This window comes from Lampetra planeri, chromosome 62, assembly GCF_965212315.1.
Source record: "Lampetra planeri chromosome 62, kcLamPlan1.2.h2, whole genome shotgun sequence".
NCBI classification, from domain to species: Eukaryota; Metazoa; Chordata; class Hyperoartia; order Petromyzontiformes; family Petromyzontidae; genus Lampetra; species Lampetra planeri.
Window position 1 is genome coordinate 2,388,723 of NC_136168.1, and position 15,769 is coordinate 2,404,491.

Below are 15,769 nucleotides of genomic sequence, written 5' to 3' on the forward strand. Positions count from 1 at the left end.
CCTGACGCCTGCTGCTGGATATTTTGAGTTTGCGTGTCTCTCTCTCTCTTATCATCATCACGGTGGCTAGGAGATGTTAACTACTTCGCCTGGTACACAGGAGGTCCGTGGGTTCGATCCCGACCCTGACGCCTGCTGTATATTTGGAGTTTGCGTGTCTCTCTCTCTCATCATCATCACGGTGGCTAGGAGATGTTAACTACCTCGCCAGGTATACAGGAGGTGGTGGGTTCGATCCCGACCCTGACGCCTGCTGTATATTTGGAGTTTGCGTGTCTCTCTCTCTCATCATCATCACGGTGGCTAGGAGATGTTAACTACCTTGGGAAGCGTGACTCGGTGTGAGAATGAGTCGAGGAGACTTGTGACTTTTAAACAACTTTTATTGCCGCCAGCAGCAACAGCGCTGGAGGCGATTTCGATATGAAATACACAAAGTCACCAGCAAACAAATGGAAATAAACGTTATAAATCCACGCGCTGTGGCGCTAAAAGCACCGCGCACAACACGAAAGAAAAAGCCACGTGGTGTTGGTGGTTGTGGTGGTTGTGGTGGTGGTTGTGGTGATGGTGGTGGTCATCGCGCACGCCACGGTGACGAGCGAGCGCTTCAAAAGGTGAACACCACGAGGGTGCCGTCCACGCTGGGTACAGAGAGGGGCTTGTCCGGCTCCCCAGCGTTCGAAGAAGACGCGCTGCACATCACCGACATGTGTGTGAGTCGAGGAGAGAGCGGGTGGGGTGAGCGAGGTGTTTGATAGAGAGTGTTTTTAGTAGGTGGGTGGGGGAGTGAGTGAGAGAGTGAGTGGGTGGGTGAACGACCAGGTGAGTAAGTGAGGTGAGAGCGTTGGTGGATGCGTGGGTGAGCGAGGGAGTGAGTGAGTGGGTGAACGAGCAGGTGAGTGAGTGGGTGGGTGCGTGGGCGAGGGAGTGAGTGAGTGGGCGAACGAGCAGGGGAGTGAGCGAATGGGTGCGTGGGGCGAGCGAGGGAGTGAGTGAGTGGGTGAACGAGTAGATGAGTGAGTGGGTGGGTGCATGGGCGAGCAAGGGAGTGGGAGTGAGTGGGCGTGAACGAGCAGGTGAGTGAGTGGGTGGGTGCATGGGCGAGGGAGTGAGTGAGTGGGTGAACGAGCAGGTGAGTGAGTGGGTGGGTGCATGGGCGAGCGAGGGAGTGAGTGAGTGAGTGAGTGAGTGGGTGAGCAGGTGAGTGAGTGGGTGGGGTGCGTGGGCGAGCAAGGGAGTGAGTGAGTGAGTGAGTGAGTGGGTGAGCAGGTGAGTGAGTGGGTGGGTGCGTGGGCGAGGGAGTGAGTGAGTGGGTGAACGAGCAGGTGAGTGAGTGGGTGGGTGCATGGGCGAGCGAGGGAGTGAGTGGGTGAACGAGTAGGTGAGTGAGTGGGTGGGTGCGTGGGCGAGGGAGTGAGTGAGTGAACGAGTAGGTGAGTGAGTGGATGGGTGCGTGGGCGAGTGAGTGAGTGAGTGGGTGAGCGAGCAGGTGAGTGAGTGGATGGGTGCGTGGGCGAGTGAGTGAGTGAGTGGGTGAGCGAGCAGGTAAGTGAGTTAGTGGGTGCGTGGGCGAGGGAGTGAGGGAGTGAGTGAGTGGGTGAACGAGCAGTTGAGTGGTCGACTGAGTGAGTTAGCGAGTGAGCCGATGGTTTCGGAGTGGGCGGGCGGGCGGGCGCGTGGATGCGTTGGTAGGTGAGCGACTTAATGGCTTGACCGAGTGGGTAAAACGTGCGATCGCTTTGACAAAGTGGGTGATTAGGTGAGTGAGCGGGCGGGTGAGTGAACAAGTCAGTGATGTATGGCGAGTGAGTTGGGTGCGTGCGTTAGCGAGTGTGACATGCAGCAGCACTTGCCCCAACCAGTCTGCGTGAGCTACCCTGGGCATCTTTGACTTTGTACACGTGTCTGTCTGCTGCCTTGCCGAAGTTACGTGGGGAGCGGTGGTGCAGCGGTTAGCGCTACGCTGCGCTACGAACCCGGCGACCAGAGTTCGTTCCCCGCTCACGGCCAACACCACCGGTGACGTTCATCTGAACCGGTTGTGGGCCTCCCCTAGGTCGACTTGGCCTCAAACGAGTACCCGGTGCGGTGTGTAGTAAATATCGCCACTGGGGAGACAAAGGCAGCCGGGCGTGGTCGCTGGCCACCCCCTCCCCCCCGTGTGCCGTGCCGGCCTTCATAGGGTGCCGCTACTCGCGAACAGCACTTGCCCCTGCAGCCTGCGTGAGCTACCCTGGGCATCTTTGACTCTGTACACGTGTGTGGCTGCTGCCTTCCCCCAAGCTCTGTGATTGAGGGCGGGGAGGGGTGGGGGGGAAGGGGGGGCAGGCGGGGGGGGAGGGGTGGGGTGGAGGGGTGGGGGGTGGGGGGGGAAGTAGGGGGGAGGGGTGGGGGGGAGGGGGGGGCAGGCGGGGGGTGGAGGGGAGGGGTGGGGGGAGGGTGAGGGGTGGGGGGGACGGGGGGCAGGTGGGGGGTGGAGGGGTGGGGAGGAAGGCGGGGGGGGGGGAAGGGGGGGGGGCAGGCGGGTGGGGAGGGGTGGGGGGGGGGAGCAGGCGGGGGAGGGGTGGGGGGGAGGGGTGAGGGGAGGGGGGTGCAGGCGGGGGGGGAGGGGCGGGGGGGACGGGGGGCAGGCGGGGGGTGGGGGCTATTCCCCCTCTAATTAATTGACCGTTCGCCCCAACTCATCTGGCTGTCAATCACGGCCTCTCATTTACCCCTCCCCCCCCCTAATTAATGGGATCCATTAATTAGCCTCGAGGGTTCATTAACGCAACTGACGGGCGCGAAGGGGTGAGACGCAGAGACACGGGAGAGAGAGAGAGAAAGTGATGTCTGTACTCTGCTTAAGTTCATCTTCTTGGTTCTTTCGGTAAAGTCACGTAGAAGGGAAGTAATAAAATAATAAAAATAAAACATAATAAAATTATTCTCACGACGTTTCGGCCACAACGCACGCAGCCAGGTCCGTCGAGGCGACAGAGTCTGAATTGCCATTCAGACTCTGTCGCCTCGACGGACCTGGTTTTCACCTGAGGACGGCTGCTTGCGTTGTGGCCGAAACGTCGTGAGAATAATTTTATTATGTTTTATTTGTATTATTTTATTACTTCCCTTCTACGTTACTTTACCAAAAGAACCAAGAAGATGAATCCCTGCAGTCACGAAAGCTTTAAATCGAAATCTGCTTAAGTTGTTGAACTTCTTTCGCACCGCACGCTAATCGGAGGTGCGGGGGAAGGACAAGAAACTGAACACTCAAAAGAACCGAAGAGTAACTCAAAGGGCACTTCTAAAGAAATTAGTTTTCAATATCGACGTCCTAATATCGGATGGAAGAGCGTTCCAGACGGCCCCAGAAGAACATCTAAAAGCGCGCGACGCAGTGGCCATCTTTGTTCCATGGCCAATCAAGAGAGAGACACAGAGAGAGACGCACAGGGAAAGAGAGACACACACACAGGATAGACATACACACATACACAGGAAGAGAGAAACACACACACACACACGAACACACACAGGATAGACAGAGAGACCACACATATACAGAGAGAGACACACAGACACACACACACACAGGATAGACAAAGAGAGACACACAGGAAGAGACACACACACGCAGAGAGAGAGACACACACACGATCACACAGGGAGAGGGGAGACACGGGGAGAGAGATAGACACACACATGAACACACAGACACAGAGAGAGAGACACAGAGCGAGACGCATAGGGAGAGACGCACAGGGAGAGACGCACAGGGAGAGACACGCAAATTTCAAATATACAGCAGCAGGCGTCAGGGTCGGTGTCGAACCTACGACCTCCTGTATACCAGTCGAGGGAGTTAACATCTCACCACCGCGGCGCCCCTGCTCTACAGTTGTGAGTGGATTTCTGTGTTCTCCCCGTGTTCTGCAGTGTGAGTTTCTGTGCGTGAGTGACTGCAGTGAATGGATGGGTGAGTTAGTGGGTGAGAGGTTGAGTGGGTGGGTTAGTGGGTGAGTAAATGAGTGGGTGGGTTAGTGGGTGAGTGTTTGAGTGGGTGGGTGAGTGAGTTGGTGAGTGGGTGAGTGAATGGATTGGTGATTGAGTGGGTGGGTTAGTGGGTGAGTGAATGAGTGGGTGGGTTCGTGGGTGAGTGATTGGGTGGGTGGGTGAATGAGTTGGTGAGTGGGTGAGTGAATGGATGGGTGATTGAGTGGGTGGGTTAGTGGGTGAGTGATTGGGTGGGTGGGTGAATGAGTTGGTGAGTGGGTGAGTGAATGGATGGGTGAGTTAGTGGGCGAGTGATTGAGTGGGTGGGTTAGTGAGTTGGTGAGTGGGTGAGTGAATGGGTGGGTGGGTTAGTGGTTGATTGATTGGGTGGGTGGGTGGGTGAATGAGTTGGTGAGTGAATGGCTGGGTGAGTTAGTGGGCGAGTGATGGAGTGGTTGGGTGCGTGAGTTGGTGAGTGGGTGAGTGAATGGGTGAGTGATTGAGTGGGTGTGTTAGTGGGTGAGTGAATGAGTGGGTGGGTTCGTGGGTGAGTGTTTGAGTGGGTGGGTGAGTGAGTTGGTGAGTGGGTGAGTGAATGGGTGAGTGATTGAGTGGGTGAGTGAATGAGTGGTTGGGTTCGTGGGTGAGTGATTAGGTGGGTGGGTGAATAAGTTGGTGAGTGGGTGAATGAATGGATGGGTGAGTTAGTGGGCGAGTGATTGAGTGGGTGGGTTAGTGAGTTTGTGAGTGGGTGAGTGAATGGATGGGTGAGTTAGTGGGTGAGAGGTTGAGTGGGTGGGTTAGTGGGTGAGTAAATGGGTGGGTGGGTTCGTGGGTGAGTGATTGGGTGGGTGGGTGGGTGAATGAGTTGGTGAGTGAATGGATGGGTGAGTTAGTGGGCGAGTGATTGAGTGGGTGGGTTAGTGAGTTGGTGAGTGGGTGAGTGAATGGGTGGGTGGTTTCGTGGGTGAGTGATTGTGTGGGTGGGTGAATGAGTTGGTGAGTGAATGGCTGGGTGAGTTAGTGGACGAGTGATGGAGTGGGTGGGTGAGTGAGTTGGCGAGTGGGTGAGTGAATGAGTGGGTGGGTTAGTGGGCGAGTGATTGGGTGGGTGGGTGGGTGAATGAGTTGGTGAGTGGGTGAATGAATCGATGGGTGAGTTAGTGGGCGAGTGATTGAGTGGGTGGGTTAGTGGGTTGGTGAGTGAATCGATGGGTGAGTTAGTGGGCGAGTGATTGGGTGGGTGGGTGAATGAGTTGGTGAGTGAATGGCTGGGTGAGTTAGTGGGCGAGTGATTGAGTGGGTGGGTTAGTGAGTTGGTGAGTGGGTGAGTGAATGGGTGAGTGATTGAGTGGGTGGGTTAGTGGGTGAGTGAATGAGTGGGTGGGTTAGTGGGCGAGTGATTGGGTGGGTGGGTGGGTGAATGAGTTGGTGAGTGGGTGAGTGAATCGATGGGTGAGTTAGTGGACGAGTGATTGAGTGGGTGGGTTAGTGAGTTGGTGAGTGGGTGAGCGAATGGGTGAAGTGGGAAATCAATGAGACACGTGTTGTTCTATCGGACACGTGCTGCCCTCTAGCGTCAAACACAAACATAGGGAAAGCAGTCGGCGATGCTGCTGCGTTAGCAGTGACAGCACTATGACCTTACAAGCATTGTATATATAATCGGCGACGTTTCGGGCAATGGCCCTTCTTCATGAAGAGACACAGAGCGGATGATACGAGTTGGAGAATGAACTTGTTCGCATCGTGAGGTCGATGAGAATTTACTTTTTTTCAAATATTTTCTGATGACCGTTTTTTTTTTTTTAAATCGGCGCACGGATAGTTAGACTACTACTAGCAGTAGTAGCGATTGAGTAGCAAGACAAACCCCATTTCACAATCACACAATTATTCCTACTCAATGCTAAACTCCCCGGCTTGGGTAGGCCTCCATCCAGCAGTCGATTGACCCTGACTGCTGATGACGGTGATGGTGATGATAGGGGTGCCTTGGATAGGCATTCATCCAGCAGTCGATTGACCCTGACTGCTGATGATGGTGATGGTGATGATAGGGGTGCCTTGGATAGGCATTCATCCAGCAGTGAATTGACCCTGACTGCTGATGACGGTGATGGTGATGATAGGGGTGCCTTGGATAGGCATTCATCCAGCAGTGAATTGACCCTGGCTCAAGATGACGACGACGACGACGACGATGATGTCTTCAATGGGATCGGTCGCTCATATTTGGAATGTGGAACAAGCGTGCTTGTGGTGTGGGTCTGCCAAAGCGGACAATTCAGTCATCCTGCCAAAGCCATCACCATCCCCCCACCCCTCCCCTCCCCTCCCCCACCCCCCTCCCCTCTCCCTCCATCGCACCCCCCTAACCCCCACCGTTTGCACGGCCCAGTGCTCTGTAGAGGTTAAGGTTGGTACTCCTCCATTGAAGGGCAAAATGATTTCATTTCAACTTGTATCTGCCAAGGACGCCCCAGGCCATGCCTAGCAAGCCTGGGGGGGTGGGGGGGGGGTTGGAGAGGGGGTGGGGGTGTGGGGGGTTTTAGACATCCGCGGAAGTTCCTCAAGCTGCAAGTGGAACGATGCTTCTCGCGGTGCAGCGATGGCCAGAGGTCGCAAACGGGTTTTGATTCCTTACCCGTACCCGTACCCGGCCGTACCCGTACCCTACCCAATCAGGTACCCGGTATCGGGTACCTGATTGCGACCTCTGGGATGAAGCCATGTTGCAGGCGCGGGTGGGTTGATTCTAGGAACTTGAATTGTGAGAAGAGACAAGACGTTGGGAAATGAGTGACAAACGGTGACTCATCAGTGACTCACGGCCTACCCGTACCCGTACCCGGCCGGGTACGGGTAGCCGGGTATCGGGTAGGGTACGGGTATCAGGTACCCGGTTGCGACCTCTGGTGATGACCAACGCACCGAGGGGCTGGCTGTTGATGATGATCCATCCCACCGGACATCTGTTGAGAAAAATAACAAAAAGAGCTTCCTGGCTCATCGGATTCGTCCAGTAATGAAAACAGATTCTGGTGTTCCTCGATCAGCTACCAGAAGCTCAGGCCAACAGTTAGCCGGATTGATTTCATCCTGCTATTTATACTGTGTGTACATTTACCGTGTGTTATAATCATATTGTATATACAATATATACACGGCAAGTGCCCCATTAACGCGTGGAGTTCACACGATAACGGAGTTCACACGATAACGCGTTTTTGCCATCAAGCGATTTTTTTTTTTTACATTCGGAAACACTTTTCGCACAACGCGGAATGCGCTCCCGTTATAACGCAGAACGCAACCCCGTTATAATGTGGAACGCTTCCTCATTATAACGCAGAACACAACCCTGCTATAACATGGAACGCTTCTCCGTTATAACGTGGAACGCTTCCCCATTACAACGTGGAATGCACCCCATTATAACGTGGAACGCTTCCCCGTTATAACGCAGAACACAACCCCGCTATAACGTGAACGCTTCCCCGTTATAACGTGGAACACAACCCCGTTATAACGTGGAACGCTTCCCCATTATAACGTGGAACACTTCCCCGTTATAACGCAGAACACAACCCCGCTATAACGTGGAACACAACCCCATTATAACGTGGAACACAACCCCGCTATAACGCGGAACTCTTCCCCGCTATAACGCAGAACATAACCCCGCTATAACGTGGAACGCATCCCCGTTATAACGCGAAACGCTTCCCCAATATAACGCAGAACGCGAGCACCGTTATAAACGCGGTTTCTGAGCGGTGCCCTCGTGTGCCACGTTGCTGAGCTATCTTGTGCGGCCAGGTCGCTCCTGACAACAACACAAAGAAGCTACATGGCTCAGTCTGGGCCTTACCTGGTCAAATAAAATCAGTGAATAGCGGCGACTCGGGAGGAGGTACCCGTGAGTACGAACACGCTGAACCCAACCGATTCGTGAATAACTGCGAGACATTGCGGGTTTGTGGTGAAGCGAGGGTTAAATGATGTGGTGGTGGTGGGGGGGGTGATAGTGGTTAGGGAGGGTGGCTCTATTTGGCAAGAGGTTTTTACCCCCCCCCCCACCCACGTGGAGTGATGGGTGGGGTAGGTGGGGTGGGTGGGGTGGGGGTCTTTATTTTGCATGAAACACACACGGGGTCACGGGCTCTAGGCCATGCGATGAATGAATTCCATCGAAGACCTAACGCGTCTCCTCCATCATCATCAGCGGCACCGTCAACTGCGCAGAATTACGACGTTCGGAAGCAACCATCGACACCGTGATAACAGAACAAAGCCAGCAGTAAATAGCAATGATTCTTCTTCTTGGTTCTTTCGGTGAAGTCACGTAGAATGGAAATAATTAAACAATAAAAATAAAACATAATAAAATAATTCTCACGACGTTTCGGCCACAACGCGAGCAGCCGTCCTCAGGTGAAGAACAGGTCTGTCGAGAAGACAGAGTCTGAATGACAGTCCTGTTCTTCACCTGAGGACGGCTGCTTGCGTTGTGGCCGAAACGTCGTGATAATTATTTTATTATATTTTACTTTTATTATTTTATTATTTCCATTCTACGTGACTTTACCAAAAGAACCAGGAAGATAAATCCCTGCAGTCACGAAAGCTTTAAATCGAAATTTAGCACAGGTAGCTGCATATGGGGGCCGTCCATAAATGAAAGCTTTAAATCGAAATTTAACAATGATTCTTTTTATTATTCCGAGTATCGTTATCGTCATCATTTTAGTGATTTATCCTGCAGAGCCACGCTGCGTCGTGTGACTCATTTTCAAGAGGGTCCTGCCAACATAATTCTGGGATTATATTTTGTTGAAGACAGGGTTGTAGGAAACAAATATAATCAGGAGAGTCATGTCATTATTTTAGTTCGAATTCGGTTTAACAACAACAACAAATCCCCAACTCTAAATATCAAGAGGCAGCAATGCGCCATGGTGGTGGTGGTTATGGTGGTGGTGATGGTGATGGTAATGGTGGTGGTGATGGTGGTGTGGATGGTGGTGGTGATGGTGGTGGTGATGGTGCTGAGTCACGTAGCCCGCATGCCCAGCCACCGCATGCCTCAACAGCTTTTGTTCGGCCGGATCGAAGGGGCTAAACGGGCGCGGCACGGGCTAGAGAAGAGATGGAGTGACGTGGTACAGGAGGACGTGGAGCTGAGTGGACTTGCCGATGACTGGTACCAGCGGTGTCAAGATCGGCCTCTGTGGAGGAGGCTCGTGAAGGACGCTACTGGGCAGTTGGAGGCAGTCGCCCTCCAACAACAACGGAGGGCAGAGTAGCGACACTCACAACAACGAGCGGAGCACCGGGTGGCTAAGGCACAGCAATTTGGCACGATAGGGGGCACAGGTGGTGCATCAGCAAGTCATCTCAGTATTTCTCCCCCTCCACATTTAGAATCCACGCACCTCCTCCTCTACGCAACTCGGTAAAGTGAGTTGGAACAGACGGGGGAGTTGGAACAAGATGGAGATTAGTCCACGCTTTCAGTTTAACACGTAGCAGGCTTTCGCGACCAATATTATTCATAATCAACGTTTTTGGGTTTAGATCGCGTTATTTATAAATGTGTCGTAACCCTCCACCACCCGACACGGCCAATCAGTAAAAAAGTGTCACGTTGACAAAAGACAAATGATTACTAATCTACAACTCGCATCGTAACAATAGCCTGATTACTAATCTAGTATATACTGTAATTACAATAACCCCCCCCTCAAATCTTTGCACCTGACGAATTAATGAGTTAATGATGACGTCACCCTGCTGCTGCTGCTCTATATAAGAACGGGAGACACAGCAGAGCCTCACCATTCTGGCGAATTGCCCGATGATGCTGGATGCAATTACCAGCGAAACGGCGTACTACTCAAACATTGTAAATGTTGTGGTTTCACGCTTCAACACACCGGTGGGCTAAAGCAGTCCACGCTTTGCTGTGCCGCCGTGTTCTCGCGAGCCAGGGCACGGCACCTCTTCCTCCTCCTCCTCTACGCCCACGGGAAGAGAGTTTCTCAGCCCATCTGTGTGTGATCCACCAACCATCTGCTACCTCCACAGCGCTGCTGGGTCACAAGCAGAGCAACGTGTGTAGTAGGGCTAAACGATTAATCGATTTCAAATGGAAATCGCAAGTTGAAACAATGCGATTGGGAAATCGCAAAGGCTGCGATTTTTTGCGATTTGAAAAGTCCTCTTACTTTCTTATTGGAATTGTTTTATTTTTTATTGTTATAACTTTATTTGTTATAACTTTACAATTGTTCTATGTTTGATTGTTCTATTTACATTAATTTTTTTAAAAATAAATACATGTTGGAATCAATTAATATATCCTTGCATTAGAATATATAGAGCAGTTCATATGTTGATGGTATCACGTGGTAATGCTCCATCACGTGTTTTAAATCTATTACACAGTGAATATTGAACTGAAGATTGACTTTTATATTCTTGGTTCTTTTGGTAAAGTAATGTGGCTTTCACACCTGATGATGATTGCTTGTGTTGCAATCGAAACGTCGTGAGGATTTTATTTTTTTATATTTTTACTAGCAGAAGTACCCGGCGTTGCCCGGGTGAAAAATATATTTCTTAATAACCTTACATATGTAATGAACGACTCTGGACCACGATGTCTGGCTCAGTGTCCTTTATTTGGTCCGTACTGTATTACCCACACGGCTGTCTCTTCTTTGCTCAGTCCCCACAGTGCCGACTCCGATGTCTCTCTCTTCTCTTCCAGCAGCCCCTCTGTTGGCCTCGGTCGCTCTCGTAGCCCCCACAGCAGCTCCGCTGCTGTTACTCACTCTCAGCCCCCTTGGCTGTAATCGCTGCTGCTCACTCCGCAGCGCTGACAGCCTCGTGCCGTCTCTCTCTCTCTTCGTCGCTCCTGCGACTCTCTGCAGCCACACTGCTGCCTCTAACACACAGCCTTCCTGGCTGTACTCTCCTCTCTCTTCGTCGCTCCTGCGACTCTCTGCAGCCACACCGCTGCCTCTAACACACAGCCTTCCTGGCTGTACTCTGGGGTCGGCTCCCGCTCGCCAGCGGTGCCCCCCTCCTCTCATTCGCCCTCGTGGCCTCACCCTTTTCCATTCACAACCCGACTCACTTCCCCTTCCGGTTTACCTGCTTAAAGCCCCGAACCTTTCACCCACGTCACCTGGCTCCGCCTCCTTGTGACGTCACATCCGGAAGGTCGCTTTCGCCCGCATTACACCACCCTCCCCCATAGAAAAAACCCAGCCGACCTCGGCTGAACAATAGCAAATCGTAATGCGGCGAACCGAGCTTCCCCCCCTAAAGGACACTAAGCATATTATGTAACAGCAAGAACAACAACAACGCAATTAACATCAACGAACGTACATCCGCATGTCGTACACGACAGCCCCCCGGCCCCAGGATAGAGATGATGTAATTCCGGGCCGCTTAAGAAACCCCCAATAATTACCCAAATAACCGCGATGGACGCCCCAGTATTTACATTTGAACAGCAATATTATTTACACGTGAAAACAACAACAAAAAAAAATTCTGCTCTTACCCACCAGCAGTCCTCCCTTGAGGACCAGCACAGACCTCAGACGTACACAGCATGTACCCACAGTCACTCTCAACAAACCAACAAAACCCCTAATCGCACACCCTCGCGTGGAGAGCCACGCTCCCCAGCGGTAACGTTTAACTCGCCGTAACCCTCACCGTGGTCGTCAACCCACGGCAACATCCATTTACCATACTCTCGGCTAGTGCCATTTCGGGGATGAGCAGCACTCGGCCATGCTCCTCCCTTACTATCCCATCAGCGATGGACACACACCAGCCTCTTATAGTCTGACGCTTTATAGCCAAGGGAAGATCAATCCCTCGGCAAGGCCAGATATGAACGACCCCCCCCCATGGGGTAATGTTCTCTTATAGAGACAATAACGCCCTAACCCAAATCCCGTGAGCCCCCGGCACACCAGGTTCAGTCTGCCACCGCACAACTGAACCATGACTCCCCGAGCCATATGAGCACACGGCCCATTAGTTTAAGACATACCACGGAGGTTTCGCCTCCGGGCTGTCAGGTCAGCCATCAGCCATAGGCCGACGTGACCACCACTCGTGCATCACCCAATCAACAATGGCAGGCATAACAGATGGAATATTTGCCCCACCGAGGTTTTTCCCGCGCGCTCACAATGGCGGCCCCCTTCGCCCAGCGCGTTCGCGCAATATCTCGCGCGCACTCAAAATGGCGGCCCTTTCCGCAAAGCGCATCGACGCCATACCCCGCGTGTGCGCAAAATGGCGGCCCAACGTGCGAACACGTGGCCAGTTTTCTCCATTCGTGCACCCCAGCCTCCCTTTGCTGGGGGTCACAAATTGCTTCCCCCGTCTTATTGTAACAATCCCAACAACGATAGACGCACAGCCCCAGCTTGCTGCGCGCAGCAGTCATATCGGGGAATTTTTAACCAATATTTTACCAAACACATTGGTTACACAACCCAACTCGCAAAGCAACTCGTGGCTGCATGCGACCAACCGAATACGCGACGCAACTTGGCGCCAATTACGGTCCCATTAGCATTAACCTTTGAGACACCCACAACGGCGTCATCACGCACCCTCAAAGCGCGCTCTCTCTCTCACAAAGCGCCGTTACCCATAATATACACAAAATCGCGTGTACATAACATCCATACGACCAAATAATAGGGTCCCCCTCGAATTTGTTACCAATTTCCAACAGGTACGCACAATTAATAACATCCCAACCCCAATAGTCAATCAATGCATCGCACCCCATAACCGTACAGAACGGTGTAACAGCACATACAGTCAACATATCGCGATCACACGCGCACATTTAAGCACAATAGCAAAGCGATCTGCAGGTAACCAACACACCATTAATCCAGTCGTAACATTGCAGCAACAACACCAATATTCTCTCTCTTGCAACAACCACATCGCACCTAGCACCTCGCAGCACAATACACCAAAAAAAATATATATATTTTCCAATTAAGCCCATCGCACAAGGTAACCCACGAGATGATACAGCGCAAGATACCCGACGCTCCCGAGTTAATAATTAACTTCGCCATCAATATAACAATTCCACACCGCAGCGCACACACACAATTTAACACTCAGCAAGCACAGCATACTCTCCGTCCATTCTCAACACACGTACACACTTTAATTGACACCAAGCAACAAGCAGATAGCGCGTTCATCGTTATTACACACACATACACACTTTCCGAACCGCGCTCCGCACAATCGAGTCATGAGAGAACAAAATCGCCCCCACCCGGCCCTCGAAAGATGGGTGAGGTGTGTGTAAAGGCCGGTTGCGTATCGTTACGACCCGCCCGGGGCTGCAGCAAGAAGAGGATGGCAGGGCGGCAACTTGAGTCGTCTCGCAGAACTCGTTCGGCGACTTGACTGCTCCGTTGTCACGCACCCGAGCCAGGACGGGAGAGCTCCCGCCCCAGCAGCTGTAGCGTCGTCGTCCTCTCCTCGCAGCTCCCCCTCGCAAAACAGCAGCTCACAGCAGGCTGCTCTCCCCGCGGCACCTCCAGATGGCAGCGCAAGGCTGCCTCTCCGCCGCGATGTTGAAGATGGCGGCGTCTCCCCGCCGCGGTGAAGACAAGATGGCGGCTTCCCGCCGTTTCTCCCCTGCCACGCCCAAGATGGCGTCTTCGTGCCGCGTGGCAGATGGCGCTGGCAGCGCAGCCAAGGCGTCGGCCTGCAGACCACCATCGGCTCTCCCCACTGCCGTCGTCGGCGTGGTGAGCTCACACGGTTTCGCCAGCACGATTTTCCAGGTCTCCAGCTGCGCCATCTGTCTCAATCGTAAGTCGGATGATGTAGCAGATGATGGCACAGGAATATTCTTTCTTCCGAGCCGTCTTGACAAGCCGTTTCACTTCTGACACCAGTGTAATAAACGACTCTGGACCACGATGTCTGGCTCAGTGTCCTTTATTTGGTCCGTACTGTATTACCCACACGGCTGTCTCTTCTTTGCTCAGTCCCCACAGTGCCGACTCCGATGTCTCTCTCTTCTCTTCCAGCAGCCCCTCTGTTGGCCTCGGTCGCTCTCGTAGCCCCCACAGCAGCTCCGCTGCTGTTACTCACTCTCAGCCCCCTTGGCTGTAATCGCTGCTGCTCACTCCGCAGCGCTGACAGCCTCGTGCCGTCTCTCTCTCTCTTCGTCGCTCCTGCGACTCTCTGCAGCCACACTGCTGCCTCTAACACACAGCCTTCCTGGCTGTACTCTCCTCTCTCTTCGTCGCTCCTGCGACTCTCTGCAGCCACACCGCTGCCTCTAACACACAGCCTTCCTGGCTGTACTCTGGGGTCGGCTCCCGCTCGCCAGCGGTGCCCCCCTCCTCTCATTCGCCCTCGTGGCCTCACCCTTTTCCATTCACAACCCGACTCACTTCCCCTTCCGGTTTACCCGCTTAAAGCCCCGAACCTTTCACCCACGTCACCTGGCTCCGCCTCCTTGTGACGTCACATCCGGAAGGTCGCTTTCGCCCGCATTACACATATATACACAGATGGGCTGCTACCCCTGCCCCCCCCCCCCCCCCCAGCCACGATCTCCTCGGCCGTTGTGCAGTAATATGTATGGCCTATAGTGTGGTGGGGTGTCGAGGCCTAGTACCGTGCAGAGCCTCCGGCCTCGCCTAAATTGCCCACCCGGCTGAGGCTGGGTACTGGGGCCGTTACCCCCCCCCCCTCCCCGCGCTACAATAATACTGTCGAATCGCTATAATTTTATTATCTACCGACCCTATAATAGTAATTGCACACATTGGGGTGGGGGGGGAGTGAAGAGGACGTGAAACTTTGATGAATTTACCTCAGAGTCGCGTGTTAATGCGTGCGCATATTTTTAACGGGAATTAAAAATGGCGTCCACCCCGCAGCGAATGCGTCGCTACCCGTTGCCAGGGGCAACCGCCGTGGAAAACCAAACGGACCAATCGTGTCTCGCAAATCCCTCACATTTCGTCCAATGAAACTGCGTATGGTCCGGCGACACACAGACAGACACACAGACAGACAGACAGATTTGCGATTTTATATATATAGATATAGAGCAGTTCATATGTTGATGGTAGCACGTGGTAATGCTCCATCACGTGCTTTAAATCTATTACACAGTGAATATTGAACTGAAGATTGACTTTTATATTTCGATTTAAAGCTTTCGTGACTGCAGGGATTCATCTTCTTTGTTCTTTCGGTAAAGTCACGTAGAATGGAAATAATAAAATAAAAAAAATAAAACATAATGAAATAATTCTCACGACGTTTCGGCCACAACGCAAGCAGCCGTCCTCAGGTGCAGAGCTTTGTGACGTCATATTTGAGGGGGGGGGTCTGACTTTTTTGTGACGCCGTGTGACGACGGGGGGGGGGGGGTCAAAAATCGTCCAAAATTGCGTGACGTCATTTATGGCCGGTCCCTCATCCGATTCCTCCTCCTGTACAGCATTAATACCGTCCTCCATTCTGAACTCGGAAATTTAATTGTGACGTCATCGCGCAGCGTGGCCTGGTCACGTGCACCTGAGAGAAACGTTGCGTCAACGTCACGCGTAGGACGTGGTGACGTCAGCGCGCTGTTCGAGTTCGGCGCGCCTTGATTGGTTGCTTGGTCACGTGCTTTAATGCGGGGTGGGGGGGGCTGAGGGGCGGGGCTCGCGCTCGCCCACTCCAAAGACAAAGATCCCCCGTGTAG